Source organism: Periplaneta americana, chromosome 11 (assembly GCF_040183065.1).
Source record: "Periplaneta americana isolate PAMFEO1 chromosome 11, P.americana_PAMFEO1_priV1, whole genome shotgun sequence".
NCBI classification, from domain to species: Eukaryota; Metazoa; Arthropoda; class Insecta; order Blattodea; family Blattidae; genus Periplaneta; species Periplaneta americana.
This window is the reverse complement of record NC_091127.1, coordinates 112560452-112575692: the sequence shown is the minus strand read 5'-3', so window position 1 is coordinate 112575692 and position 15241 is coordinate 112560452. Positions and strand designations below refer to the sequence as shown.

At 35.8% G+C, this 15241-nt stretch overlaps 1 protein-coding gene and 1 non-coding gene across 2 annotated transcripts in view; one reads left to right on the top strand and one right to left on the bottom strand.

Moving 5' to 3' along the window:
• LOC138709260 (organic cation transporter protein-like) overlaps positions 1-15241 on the top strand; it is a 343326-nt gene that overhangs the window by 27107 nt on the left and 300978 nt on the right. The gene's annotated exons all lie outside the window — the stretch shown is intronic.
• Positions 2998-3081, bottom strand: TRNAL-UAA (transfer RNA leucine (anticodon UAA)). The gene has a single exon. It is a non-coding gene; the product is annotated as a tRNA-Leu (tRNA).

Sequence of the window (15241 nt, the reverse complement as noted above, 5' to 3'; positions counted from 1 at the left end):
CATACTCCACTTGAGAACCTGTAATACACTATATAGTGTTTGTCTTACAATATTCACTATTTAAATACATTGAACGTTCTGTCAATTTTAAACCTCGTATATGGATTATTTTCTCGGAAGATTTTAGTGGTTAATAGTTGTGTTCCCCATTATAACTACTAGAAGAATGTATGCAATCTTTTGAACAAAGCCTGGCTGTCCCGAGCGCTCACGGAAATATCCGATTCGAACTTACAAGGAGAGGACACGCTCTGTATATCACCGAATGAAATAAGATTGTTTGACATGAAAGTAGAAGAAGTACTGTTTAAAGTCATACCTAGTATGAGTGGCCAATGACCCCTCGTTTTGGAAATATTGGCTATTGTTTGTGACATACTTCTGTTAGGAGCCTAATAGGGAAGCATGAGATGGTGTAAAAGAGTAGCTCTTATGGTTGGATGCTGAGTTGTTAACCAGGCAACCTGAGTTCGAGTCTTAACTGGTCCTATATATTTTTTTCTTTTAATAATGATTAATAGTGTGATCACAGTAATCTATTTACATATATCATATTTCTCAATGTATTGAACGCTTCATCGTATTTTAAACAAATTACTAATTAATTAACATTGTATTGTAAAGGATAAACAAGGAAATATTTCTCACGTAGACAGGTCACTGGTGTCTGTTCTGTTTCAATTCCACTTTATTTTGTACGTGATTCATTATGATAAATGTCATAAAAACACACAAAACATACATATTTCCTGTACCATGCACAACAAATGAAAGAAGATTGTCCACAGTCACACACATTTTTCCGCACTTCTGCTGCGAAACAGACATCTTTCACATTCACAAACCTTCTCGTTCGTTTATTAATTTTGATGCATACCACGCATATTTCAACATGGCTTTGAATATAGGAGCTGACAACTGAAAGTGAATTAAGGAGTGAATTTTGAGGGCATCCTCCCTTGAAGCAATTTGTCGTCCAGTTTGTAAAAGGAAAGAGCTATTTTGTAAATATTTGAAACAAATCTTCACCTGTCTAAAAAAATAAACATCACAGGACTGGCATAATCCAGTACATTTGGGTGAAATCACTTTAAGGTTGCACGTTATTTCATTTTCTTCATTTTTAAATGTTTCATCATACAAAGAAGGATTTATCTGCCCTTCCGACGAGTCCAGAATTAGAAGAAATGGCTACTCTTTCACATATGTCTTTCTTACTTTCTCCAGGTATTGCTTATGGAGTTGAGATGTCAGCTTTCCTGATGAAGAACGTGTTACACATATATTTCGGAATTTAGAAGTGAGTTCATCTACTTGACGTTGCACTCTTGGGCCAAATTGTCCTTTTGGTTATAATAATAATAATAATAATAATAATAATAATAATAATAATAATAATAATAATAATAACAATAATAATAATAATAATAATAATATCAAGTTTAAAAAAAAATGAGAAGACATTAGGATTCGAACTAGGGTTGCCTGGATAAGAACTCAGCATCCAACCATATGAGCTACGCTGTTACACAGTCTAATGCTTCCCTTTTAGGCATATAACGGAAGTATGTCACAAACAATAGCAAATATTTCCAAAACGAGGGGTTATTGGTCACTCATACTAGGTATGACTTTAAACAGTACGTCTTGTACTTTCATCTCACACAATCTCATTTAATTTGTTGATATACAGAGCGTGTCCTCTCCTTGTTAGTCTCTCAGACGCCGGCCACTTTCATTTTGACCAAGTGTACATTAGACATGAATCTTTCTGATAGCGATGATGAATTACTATGTAATTTATTTTTGAAAATAAGGAAACAAAAGAAAATAGGGCATAGACCTGATCTATTAAATAAGTATGACAGTGAAGAATTTTTGGCAAGACTCAGACTGAAAAAGGACACCGTTTTAAGCGTGCTCGAATTAATCGATGATGATTTGGAACACATGAAAAACAGGCAAAAATAGTTCACATTATTATCAATGAAAATAAATTGTAATTTTTTTAAATAATTAAAATTAAATGTTTAGCAAATTTTTAAAGCAGTATTATAATATATTCTACATTCATGTAGATATTTTCTTTACAATGCCACCAGAATGTCTTTCGACATTTCTGGTCTTCTCTCCTGGCAGTGGCTCAGGTGTAAAGGTAAGCGTTCACTACATCGTATCGCACTCCTCGGACGAATCGCACGAAACGGATATTTTAAGTGAAGTGCGTTCACTGTAACGCCTCTACTTCATCGTCTCATCGGATTCCTTATCAGCTGTTTGAAACATATGACGTAAGATATTGACAGTGCTGAGAACAGAGGAGTTTGAGGTTAGGTCTATTAATCATGAGTGTTAGCGAATAAGAATTTGTAATTGTTTCATGCTTCTTAATTGAAGAGGAAGAAACGAAATAGATATTGGTTACATTATATATATATATATATGTATATATATATATATATATATATATATATATATATATATATATATATAAAGAACGACTTGATTACTGTAATGGGAATGCCTCAAATTATATAATTCTTCGCAATTTACTTCAAGCGAAATAAGTTTTCCGTCTGCCATATTGGAGCGACACTGAACATGGCACAACATAATAGTAACAGTTGAGCAATTAAAATTGATTTATTAAAGAAGGCCATGATCGCACGCCTCGGAAAAGTTGCTCATCCGAGAAACGTGGACGGATTTGCCGAGATCCGATGCGTGCGATACGATGTAGTGAACGCGGTTACATAATAATTACTGCAAAGATTGTCTTTTTCCGTTCGTGCGGTTCATCCGATGAGTGCGATACGATGTAGTGAACGCTTACCTTAACTCACTTCTAAGGTTGGGGCGCCTGGAAGACGGAGTTATATTACCCTGATGATTTGATAGGATGATCATGATTATGTGGCGCCAGGAGTGGTCGTAAAATTAAACTTAACCCAATTTCCAGACCATAGAGGAACACAGGAATAATCCCCAAAATTTATGTGTCAGGTGTGGGGTTCGAACCCACGCTCCCTTACGGGAACCAGAACTTAAGTCTGGCGCCTTAGACCGCTCGGCCAACCTGACTGTTTCCTGCTGCTTTTAGTCTCAGCATTTACTACTCGCTATCAGCTGGAAAACAAGTTATAGAAATTGTTCAAAGAAACGACATCCGTCCTTAAGTATAGTATTATTCTGCATAACATTAGCTACAGACTCCCAAGCATCGATTTTTTCTAGCATGTTCTCATAGACGTAGTTAGTCCCTAGCTCAAGTAGCTTAAATGTATCTTGTGTTATAGGCTAGTTTTTATTTCTAATTCCATTTGATTTACTCATTTCTTTATAATAAATTCCGCAGTCAAAATAGTAATAACATGTTTAGAAATATTTCAACAATTTAAGGGTTCAGAGCCATAGTGGGCCAAGCGCCATTTATTAAAAACGGAGAAAGCAATGGTTAAATTTAAGTGAAAACCACAGTTTAATGAAGATTGGCATATATTATTTAGTTTTAATGTGTATACTTCATATTACTATGTTTCCATTGAATTATGGTAATAACTTCATTTTAACCCTTGTTTTCTGCGGTTTTAGTAAATGGCGCTTGGCCCACTATGGTTCTGAACCCTTCAATTACTGATATTGTGAATGCACTTTGTAAGAGGCGTTCAGAGCTAAAGTGGATCAAGTCACAAATTTAAAAAAAAAATCGAGTTTAGTTCATTTTCTGACTACTTTATGTTGGATCTTTTCCGAGGAGTAGTGGATCAAGTTCTAATTTCATGAGTTCGCCAGTAAATGCAGCAGTCACCTTCTCCTCAGATTATTTGTCCAGGACTTTCCGAGCCTTAGTGGATAAAGTCACCAAAGCGTTGCATCAATTAATATCACACGTATTTCTAACTTATAAATTTAGAATTTCAAGAGGGACTCTGATTCATAAGAGGCTTTTGACTTCCCATTATCATCTTGATACTCTTCAAGTTAATCTTGATAGGGTTTACCGATGCATTTCAAAACCTCAGGTACATGGTATTTTAGATTTCCGGGGAAAAGGACCCCAAACAATAAAATAGATGTTTCGGACATTGTGGCACATATAGTATCTTGCAAGAAAAATGAGCATGACAGAAAGTATCTCAAAACAAATTTTAATAATCATGACAGAAAATCTCTCAAAACAAATTTCAATACCAGAAAAATGTGTGATTTGTAATGCAAGAGTGAAGGCAAAGAGCCTCTGAAGCAAAAGTTTTACTATCATATCGCTTCATGCAATTTTAACTTTCGTTTTAAAACTCCTGTTACAGATACGTAAGAGGGAGTGAATGGGACCACAAAATGGAAAATTGTCTGCAACGCGAACCAGTTAAGTTACTCAGTTCCAACTATACTCTAGTTAGGTAGCCTGTTTCTTCCTCTATCTCCCATATTAAACTTAAATTCTTTGCTTTCAAATATTAAATGCTGTTATGAACCAAGTAGACACACTGCAGGGTCCTATTCGACCGACGTCGTGCGGGTGAATAAATTCACATAGATGGGTGAAATGAACCATTTCTATGAATGTAGAATTATGACAAAACACGCTCTATTTATACGTATCAGAATATTTAGTATTTTTTATAATTTCTTTCATTAATTTTACAATAATAACATTATTATAAACACTAGGTGTGACATGTAGAAGAAACAAAATAATTGACGCGTGAAAATAATAGATTTAAAATTCTACCAAATTTAAGATAATGTTACAAAACCCCGAAATAAATTAGATTTTGAAAAGTGTCCATTGCCTGATCTGTATTATAAATATCTGACGTTTCGAGACTTGGATCTGCTCTCGTCTTAAGCTCTTTTCGTGATACTGACACTTCTACTTTTTTTGTAATTTTCAAGAGGTTAGCGGAGGCAGGGATTTAAGCCTGAAACTCTTTAACACTAATCCAGTAGGGCCTACGTTAACCACTAGACCACCCAATTGTTAGCGGACTGGACTAATGTTTAACCACCTGAAAATAAAAATAAAAACGATCAGTATCATGAAAAACACCTGAATAGGAGAGTAGACCCAACTCCCGAATCGTCGTGTATTTCTAGTATATCAAACAATGGACAATATCCGAAATCATATGAAGGGTACACGGGAAAAACGATCAAGGTCCATCAAAAATCGAAATTGAGTTAATAATGCTATCTTATAGTGGAAAGAAAGTACTATCATGTGGTCTAGCTAGTAGGCCTAATAAGAAATCATCATTCTTGACATTCCACTACATCAATTTCTATTAAATACACACATAACTAAGTATTAAGTGCTTAAACTTTAAAATTCGTTTTTCTCGAAACTTTCTAAAGTGGACCTTGATCGTTATTCCCGTGTACCCTTCATATACCATTGTCCCAGAACTGTAGACTTTTAGAGATTCTTTAGTACTTTATACTTAATTATTTTATTTTCTCAGAGCGGGTCGATTCACCCGAAATGGTTTAGTGATTTATTTTAACAGTTGGCAGCACTGACTCATGAGGCAGACGTCCACTCACCACCCAAACAAGAATCTCTGTATCAGTTTTACTTATTATCTCACACACAACAAGATTCTAAACAGTATTCATACTATACAATAATAATATTGTGGAGTATTTTAAAAACAGCTCATTATCTCATCTAACTCCTTCCTCCTGCAAACAATGATTTTTTTCAGAAAGAAAGTAAGACTACATTCGCGCGATTCCAGTTCTATCAGCTTCTAAGAGATTATAAAGTAACACATGACATGGAGCATCTTACAAACCAGTGTCGATAGTCCTGATATTAATTTTTTTCTAAAATTGGCCCGATTCGCTCGCTGGGCCTATTCGTCCCCTCTTACCCTAGTCCAGCGGTGACCAAAACTCTAACTGCAGTGATTACATGTCACAGAAGTAAAGAGACGGAGATAAGGTACTTGGCATGAAAACTACAACCAGTGGTGGTTCCTGTACTAACATCTTGATCAATCCCGTGGATAAAAATCTCAAGCTTTGCTGTATCAGTAATGTCACTGCTGTCATCAACAGCCAGTGAATAATATACGATTTTTCTTGCATCCTTTTTTAAACTCCCTCTTGAATATAATCAGGAATTTTCTAAATTTATCTCTCGATACTTGTTCGAGAAATTCATAGTTTTTCAAAATTAAAAACTTCTTATGGACAAATTATTTAAGCTATTTTAATTATTACTCTTTTGAGAAATTCTGTTCTATTAAAAGACTTTAGACCACGAGATATTTCAAACCCCATTAGGTAGCTGATTTCCTTACATTTATTTATCTCATCTTTCTCTTCCAGGCTATGATTTAAGACATGTCAATTCCTGGCGTTTAACAGTTCGTTGGCACATAATATTGAATCAGTTTTCATAAATAGTTACCCTCATCTAAATATCAGGAAGATTAAAATTGAGATGAAACCTAATTAATTTTATTTTTCTCGGGAGAAGATCTAAAAATATTAATATTCATGCACGTACAGAAGAATTATAGAAACACATACTTAGTGGTCAATAATAATACATTATTTAGCGTGGCAATTAATGTTTCTATATACTCCTAATTGAACCGTTGAGCAAAGTAAACATATTGCATTTTGTCCGACAGAACAAAAAAAAAAGTTCTCATTCTTTACGAAACCACCCCTTACTGCTTGTAAAGATAGAGTTGTAGAGCGACATGATACCGCCACTGCTTACCTTCAGCACCTGAATGAAACACACAGCAACGTACAGGAAACTCCTTGTACCCGTTTGAATGTCTGTGATTACACGATGTGATCACGACACCCGCTTTGGTCACCGCTGCCCTAGTCTATGTGACCAAATGGAACTCAAAATACGAGCCGATAGTGATTCTGATGTGCGTGAAAAGTTACAGGATCAGAAAAATTTGTATCTGCTCAAAGCTAAGTAAGTTATAAATGCACTTAAAACTGATGACGCTGCAGCATCAGAAACGTGCTACGTTCCCACATTTGACTTAAAGGAACACTCCAGTACCCTTAACTGAAGACATTCTTAGCGTACTACAATCGGAATATATGCATGCACAATTTCGGTATCCACTTACTCATCAGAATGTTACATGCATGTGTGGAACGAAACCGAAGGCGGCAGAGGACCCAAAGAGGTAGTGACTGTCCTCGTGAAACATATCGAACAAGAAGCCAAAAACCATACTCATTTCAATCTCTATTCAAACTCACGTACAGGACAATATGGAAACATACAGATGGCTGCTACATTGTCATCTTCATTTCTCTCAGACGCTAGATAACCATCGCAAAAGCGTCGTAAAATAAATCAATAAAAAAAATATAGAAACAAATGACCAAAAATTCTTCTTATCGAGCCACTCATTTCTGCATAATGATCGAGATTTTGGTGTCATAGAGTCAAGCTCACGAAAATATCTTCTCATTTTTACACCTCAAGACTGGGTTGAAGTGATAAAGAATGGGAATATTAAGAATCCCTTCAATGTAATCAAAGTATAGCTGTCAAAAGAAAAAGTGTCCACACTCTAGATACAAAGTTCCCTTCGGGAAACTCCGCTACAATTCGGAGACAGGCGATGTTACATGTTGTTGGACCACGTTGCCTGATATCTACTAGTTATAATTAAAGCATCCTCCGTCTTAGTGTTATACTGTAATGGTAGCGTTTCGGATTGGTATTCGTGAGGTCGTGCGTTCAAACACAGCAGAGTGCTTTTTATGTTTTTTAAGAGAGAGGGAGAGAAAATATAATAATTGTTTTTGTTTATTTTATGGCTGTTTTAGTAATTAACATCAGGTTCATGCGTATATTATGGCATGACTTTATCATTATTTATTATGATATTATGCCTGCAAATAGAAAGAAAGAAAGGTTACATTCTCAGCAAAAACATATTTCGTGACATAAACAAAATAAAGTTACTGGCGTCTGCCTTAGAAAATTCGAACAATTAAAAATTCAAACAACAAAATATAAAGCCACGATTCAATATTTATTTAGTTCATCTTCCTCCCATCTCGATCACATCTTGCAGTCGAGTGGGCATGGAATCGACTAGTCTTTTCAGTTCTCAGCCTCGGCATCCCAGGACGAGTTTCCACAAATCATCAGGACGTCCTGGAGGGGGATTGGACCAATATTTCGGCATATGATTCTTTACCTATTCCCTCGTAGCTCAGTCAGAAGAACGTTGGAATTTAGATGTGAATATCTTAGGTTCAAACCCTCGTCACTCATTTTCATTTTATTGTGTTACAGGATAGTATAATGTAATAATATAAGGAGAAAAAGCTAACACTAGTATTATGTAACTATATTGTTTCAAATCTAACATTAAATTTATATTACTCATATCGCTAAAGAACGATAATAGAATATAAATGATAACTTGAGTATTATTTATATCGCTAAAGAACGATAACAGAATAAAAGGATAACTTGAATATTATTTATAACGCTAGAGAACGATAACAGAGTATAAGTGACAACTTGAATATTATTTATGTCATTAAAGAACAATAACAGAATATAAATGATAACTTCAATATTATTTACATCGCTAAAAACGATAATAGAATATAAATGATAACTTGAATATTATTCATATTGCTAAAAAAAGACAACTGAATACGAATGATAACTTGAATATTATTAACTTATACTTATCGCTAAGGAACGATAACAAAATTAAATGATAACTTGAACAATACTCGAACTCACAACCTTCGAATCAATAAGCGAGGTCTCTAGCGCTGCTCTACCGGATGCAGATTTCGGATAACTTCATAGCTCCGAAACTGCTTCTACAAGTGCACTGCATCGTGTAACATCACCGTGACCCTAAGTACACTTAGAAAATATTCGTTGTTCACGAGTATGGCCACTCTTTTTTGACAGCTGTCCAACACCGGAGAAAAATCATAGTCAACAGAAAGAAGACCAATCATGGCCAATCAGTTAAGTGGTTGGAAATAAGGTGAGGTGCGAGCAAAAAGATTCTTAGACTCTATAGATTTCTTGAAAGTGTCCATGTCTAAGCCAGAGTCTAAATTTGTGAGACAGCAAGACCCTCTTTACACAGCACCAAAGGCAGACCATAGCGAAGAAGATAGATATGATGTATCTTTTACGATTCATCCAACTAGTAGAAACCAGTGGCTCATAACCGCCTCAGAATCTTGCGGACAGAAGCAGACACAAGGTCGAATGAAGGTCTACCAAAATGATTATGCTCTCGGATGACGATGTGCCCTTCTATGTCGATGAATAATGAGCTGAGTTGTGGAATAACAGTCTCGTTGATTTTCTTGCAAAGAACCAATAAAAATCCATTATTCACACATTTTGCCATTTTGCCTACTTGATTCATCTTCATGATAAAAAACATTGGAAGCTAAAATGGATCAAGTCCACTTTTTCTTTCTTAAAATATGACTAAGCCCTAACAAACAGCTTTGCAACTGTTACGTCATTTTCTATATTTAAGTTGATATCTCTAAAGCAATGTTGGACAATAAAATTATTGCAAGCCAAATTAGATAATCCACTAGAGCAAGTTAACTTTAAGTCAAATTGTCTCAAAAACAATGTGTCATGGACTTGATTCACTTTAGAACTGAGCGCCTTTACAAAACACCATCTAAAAATATTGTCAACCCCTGTTATAATTCTGCTAACTGTGGAATAGATAACCTTGGAATAAAACAAAATCATACAACACAATACTCCACACATTCTACAGGGTGATTCACGATGATTCACCGTCCTTTACGGAGCTTATTTCCGAAGACATTCTGAGCAAAAATGTCAGATAAACATGAGTCCTATTCTCAATATTTACAGAGTTACGTTTCGTTATTATGACGCATTGCTGTGAACGCGTGATCTTGGTCAGCGTGCAGTCAGCAGCCAGCGCGAGCGCTACAGAAATAAAAGATAGCCGTATGCAGTTACGTAGAGCGACGAGTGCCGTTCACAAGCGTGCGGCCAAGTGTACTCAAGCGGACGGCGGCATTTTTTAAAATGTGTTGTAAACTCTCCAAGACTGTAAATTAGGATGCAAAATTGAACTGCAAATAATTCAGTCGGTGGAAGTGGTGTGATTTGTAATAATTGTTGTGATAAGTGCGTAAGAATAATGTAATTTTCTAGTTAAAAATAGAAAAAAATGTCTGTACGAAGCAACTAAGGAGTTTACAGCATATTTTTAACTTCATAATACTTGCAATTAAGGAAATGATACTTCTGAGTGGTTCATTCTCTATTTGTATTATTCTTTAGCTTTAAACTAAAGAGAAACGTATTTTACAAACAACTTTAAATTAGTGTAATTATGAGAATATTGAGTATAGGGACTATGCTTATATGACATTTTTTGCTCAAAATGTCTTCAGAAATAAGCTCCGTGAAGGACGGTAAATCCTCGTGAATCACTCTGTATAGTTAGGCTATTCCAAGAATAGCTATTCCGAGATTTATTCCGCGATCGTACACCTGGGCCTTAAACAAATAAATGTATTGATGTCTTTTGTAGCTATATCTTCCCCTCCCAAGAGTCCCCATAAAACAGAAATCCCTCTTCATACACGGGTGTATACAGTGTCTATCATTTTTATTCGTACATATCTAATTTAAACTAATAAGACAACATTATGTACAAAATAATTATACTCATATACTAATAGTAGTGTACCATGCTTTAAAACCATTTCTTAGAACGTTAATGTACAACCAGTTTTTTATTTTAAGCTCTAATTAACAAAAATATTAATAAATAAATTACTTTGAAAGTAAAACTGTATGTCATTTATATTCGTACACTTGAGTAATTTTGACTTATTCGGGGGTGCCGTGCCTTAATGGTAACAGCGAGTGTGCATTACCGCGTGCTCTAGGGTTTGTTTTGCTTCAGCAGTCAGTTCTGTTCAAAATGGGCAAGTCGAAGGAACTAAGTCCCGAGCTGAAGGAGGCGATAGTTAGACTGGCTCTTAAAGGTTATTCTTTACGGAAAATAGGCGATATAGTAAACAAAAGTCATTCCACGATACAATACGTGGTTAATAAATTCAAATACCGTAGATTTACTGCAAATCAGAAGAGAAAACCAAAAGAAAAAATACTAAATGAGAGGGAAAAAAGGTTTAAAATAAGACAGATAAAATCAAATCCACGGTTAAGTGTGCCGAAACCACGTTCTCTCATGACAAAAACCACAAGGAAGACTGTTAGTGTAATAACGGTACGACGTGTCCTATATAAATATGGATTTCATGGTAGAAGGATAAGAAAAAGGCCCTTTGTAAATAGAAAAAATTGAGCTTTAAGAATTAAATTTCCTAAAGTTCATGTAGATTAGGAGCAAGAATTTTGGGACAGCGATGAGACCAAGATTAATCTTTTCGGATGCGATGGTGCCCATAGACTGTGGAAAAAGAAGAATGAGGCCGATAAAGTGGATAACAATCTTCCCACTGTGAAACATGGAGGTGGCGTCATAATGATTTGGTGCTATAAGTCCTCGAAAGGCGTGAGTAACATCGACTTAATTGATGCAATTATGGACAATGTAGTCTATAACAACATCTTGAAAAATAATGTCAAGGAAAGTGCAATAAAATGGATTTGCCGTCTGTCTACATTTTCCAACAAGACAACGACAGCAAACATACGGCCGAAATGAACAAACAGGCTGATATGGAACGTCCCGAAACAACTCCATACTCCTCCTCAATCACCCGATCTGAATCCTATCGAGCATTTGTGGTCCAAACTTAAGGAAAATATACATAAAAATACAATTTCGTCCAAAGAACACCTCAAAACTGTTGTGCTGGAAGAATGGCGAAATTTCACTCCTCAGCAATGTAAAACATTGGTAAAATCCATGCAGAGAAGGTGTCAGGCAGTGATCAAAGCCAGAGGATATGCAACTAGGTATTAGAACGTAATTGTTTATCTTATTTATGTATAGTTATTTAATTTTGTTACTAACTGTACGAATACAAATGACAAGAAGAGAAATTACATGTTTTGTTAAATTTCGTTTATTTACGTGTTTATGGTATATATGGAATTTACGTTTCGTTTTATTTGTTTTCATAATGCTACTGAACAGAATTTTCAAAGAGAAATGTAATACTTTCATTTTATGTGTCTTTTATCACCAAAGTTGTTACATATTTTCACCTGTACGAATAAGACTGATAGACACTGTACTAAGAACGTCAAAATTAGCTAATTACAGTCCAGAAACGCTAAAGTAAACAAGACATAAGCGCGAAATTCCGAAGGGTCTGAGAGAGGATAAAAGCGCCAAATATAAAGTACAATGAATTGAAGAAACTTACCCATTTGCAAGATATGGCAACGTCGGTATTTTTGTGGGAAGATGTTTGAATCCCATTCTTCTGAGATACTGTTCCCTGGTGGTTATTTGCGATGCGTAGTCATCCCATAGGTTAACAACGTGCTGTTCTCGCTGAAGTTGTTACTTAGTTTCATTATTTGGTCGACTGTTTTTTTTTATTTTCAGGTTGTCTCCCTTTGCAGTTTCTTTAATGTCTGTGCAAGTAAGAGAATCGAAGGATGAGCAATATAAAATAAGTTTTCAAGTGGCGGTGATATGAGTGCATCGCTTGTGGTGCGAGGCATGTTTACAGGAGGTTCAGCCCAGAAATGTGGTGAAAATTTACATTTAATATACGTTTCTAGAATATAATCAGCAAATTCCATTATTTTATCATGGTTCAGAGCACTACTAAACAATTAACAGAAAACATCATCAACTTCATATGAGACCAAGAAAGGTAATTCGAAAAACATCTTTAACTAATGTGAAATGTCACTGTTTCGTCATCGTAAGCTTTTTCAGCCCAATTTGACAAATGTGTTTATACCATGACCAGAGACCGGAAATTTGGCAGAATGCCTTTTTAACTGTGTTAAATCTATCTTCATTTTGAAAGGAAATCTGTACGAATTATACCTTTGTAACTGAAACGTCACAGTTTTATATTGGCCTTTTCTGCCTTTTGAAATATAAATGCCTAATTTACAAAATAAATGTTTTTTTGCCTTTATTTAATTATTTATCTATTATTTATTTATTTATTTATTTATTTATTTATTTATTTATTTCAACGGTCATGTCCACACCTGTGGAGTAACGGTCAGCGTGTCTGGCCGCGAAACCAGGTGGCCCGGGTTCGAATCCCGGTCGGGGCAAGTTACCTGGTTGAGGTTTTTTCCGGGGTTTTCCCTCAACCCAATACGAGTAAATGCTGGGTAACTTTAGGTGCTGGACCCCGGACTCATTTCACCGGCATTATCACCTTCATTTCATTCAGACGCTAAATAACCTAGATGTTGATATAGGGTCGTAAAATAATCAAATAAGGTAAATTAACGGTCATATTTCTTTCAGTTTTCATTGCGACGTTGTTGTAGCTAGCAGAAAGATGCCGAATTTCAGTGTTCCTTTACGCAGTAAATTGCAAAGTTACGTTAATACTTTTGCATTCGACGTATTTTGTACTGACGCACAGTGGTTCATTTTCCCGAATTTCTGGCCAAAACTGAAACATATAGGAGATAGGGTTGTTTGTTGTCTTAAATTGAAGAAGAAAGTCAGGACATGTAGACATCGTGTATCTTATCTCCAGTGCTGTGCTTGAAAACACATGGTTGAAAATGCACTTCTCTTGGACAGTGCAGTTGCTGAGTTTGCGTGGTGAAAGGAAGGTCGTTTTTGAAGTGTTATAAATAAGTGATATAAGTGTGAAACTAAAAGTTGAAGCATAAATTCGATTCCTGGAGGTATGTAGAATATTTTAACATAGTTTTAACTAATTGTCTAACGGTCTTTAGATATTAAATAATATAACCACGTTCATTTTGGTTGAAAATGTGAAAGCGGCGGTTTCACGGAGGTTAAAATTTACCGGTCCTGTGAGATCCTGTCAAGTTTCTTATTACAAATCATACCTATGAGGATGCTTTTTAGGTAACAATAAAGAAAGTCTGCCCACAACTGCCACTGGGCCCACTAACTCGAATTTAGTTTTCAAGTGCGTAGAGCGTCTTTGAGTTCTAATACAAGAGAGGATCGGAAAGTAACGCACAACAATGATTCTACGGAATACTATTTTGGTTAGGGCGTTCAAATTTAGCAGATAGTTGGTTTGAATCTTGCGCTACAGACAGCAATGGTTCGATCGGATGTCACCCTGGTGGAACGAGCGAAAAATTCGAGTGAAATCCACAGGGAAATAATCGAGATGTATGGCGCTTGATTGGACCATAGCGACATCTCCAGGTGGTGCAGGTTCTTCGAAGAAGTCCGCCGACGAAGCACGTTCCGGCCGACCAGTGACCGCTGCAACATTACCCAATGTTAGAGGCAATCACCTGCACTACAGTCCAAACCTTGCACCGTCTGACTTTCACCTCTTCGGGCCAACGAAGAAATTCCTAGGAGGACAACGCTTCGGTTCGGATGAAGAAGTGAAATCAGTCGTGCGCAGGTGGCTATAAGCCCAAAAACGGAGTTTTATGAACGAGGTGTACTGAATCTAGTGTTACGACGGGAGAAATATGTCGAGAGACTTGGTTCCAACGTTGAAGAATAGGTAAAACCTGTATCTTTCTTGTACATCATTTCATTTTGCTTACCTATGAAATTACGTTACCACAAAAATTGTTGTGCGTTATTTTTCGATCCACCCTCGTATATTAGTCCTTCATAAATTTATTAAAATTTGAATTATTTCTGTAATTCCTATCAGAATATGAAAGTCATCACATAAACCTCACTAGGCGTTAATTGTTTACTATAGTATACGAACATTCATCATCTAATTTTGAAGAAAAGTGCGATTATTTAAGAGAACGCATTAGAATCATAACGGATACCCCTGCAACATCATCCGATGAACTAAAGAATGTGTTAAAACATGTAATATATAATTTTAAAACCGGATGGAAACTGTCGAATAGGACAGTTGAAAGATTCCTACCACAGAATAAGAAATGGCTTGAAAATCTACGAGTTTTCCAATATGCGTTACTGAAACGCAAAAGAGAGTCGAACGTCCATTACTAGAATTTAGTAAAGTAGTGAACGTTATAGAAGACGAAAAGCACAGGGATTAAGATAAAACGTAGGTCCTTCAGAACTCGCATATGCCACATAAATGAGACTTCGTGAGA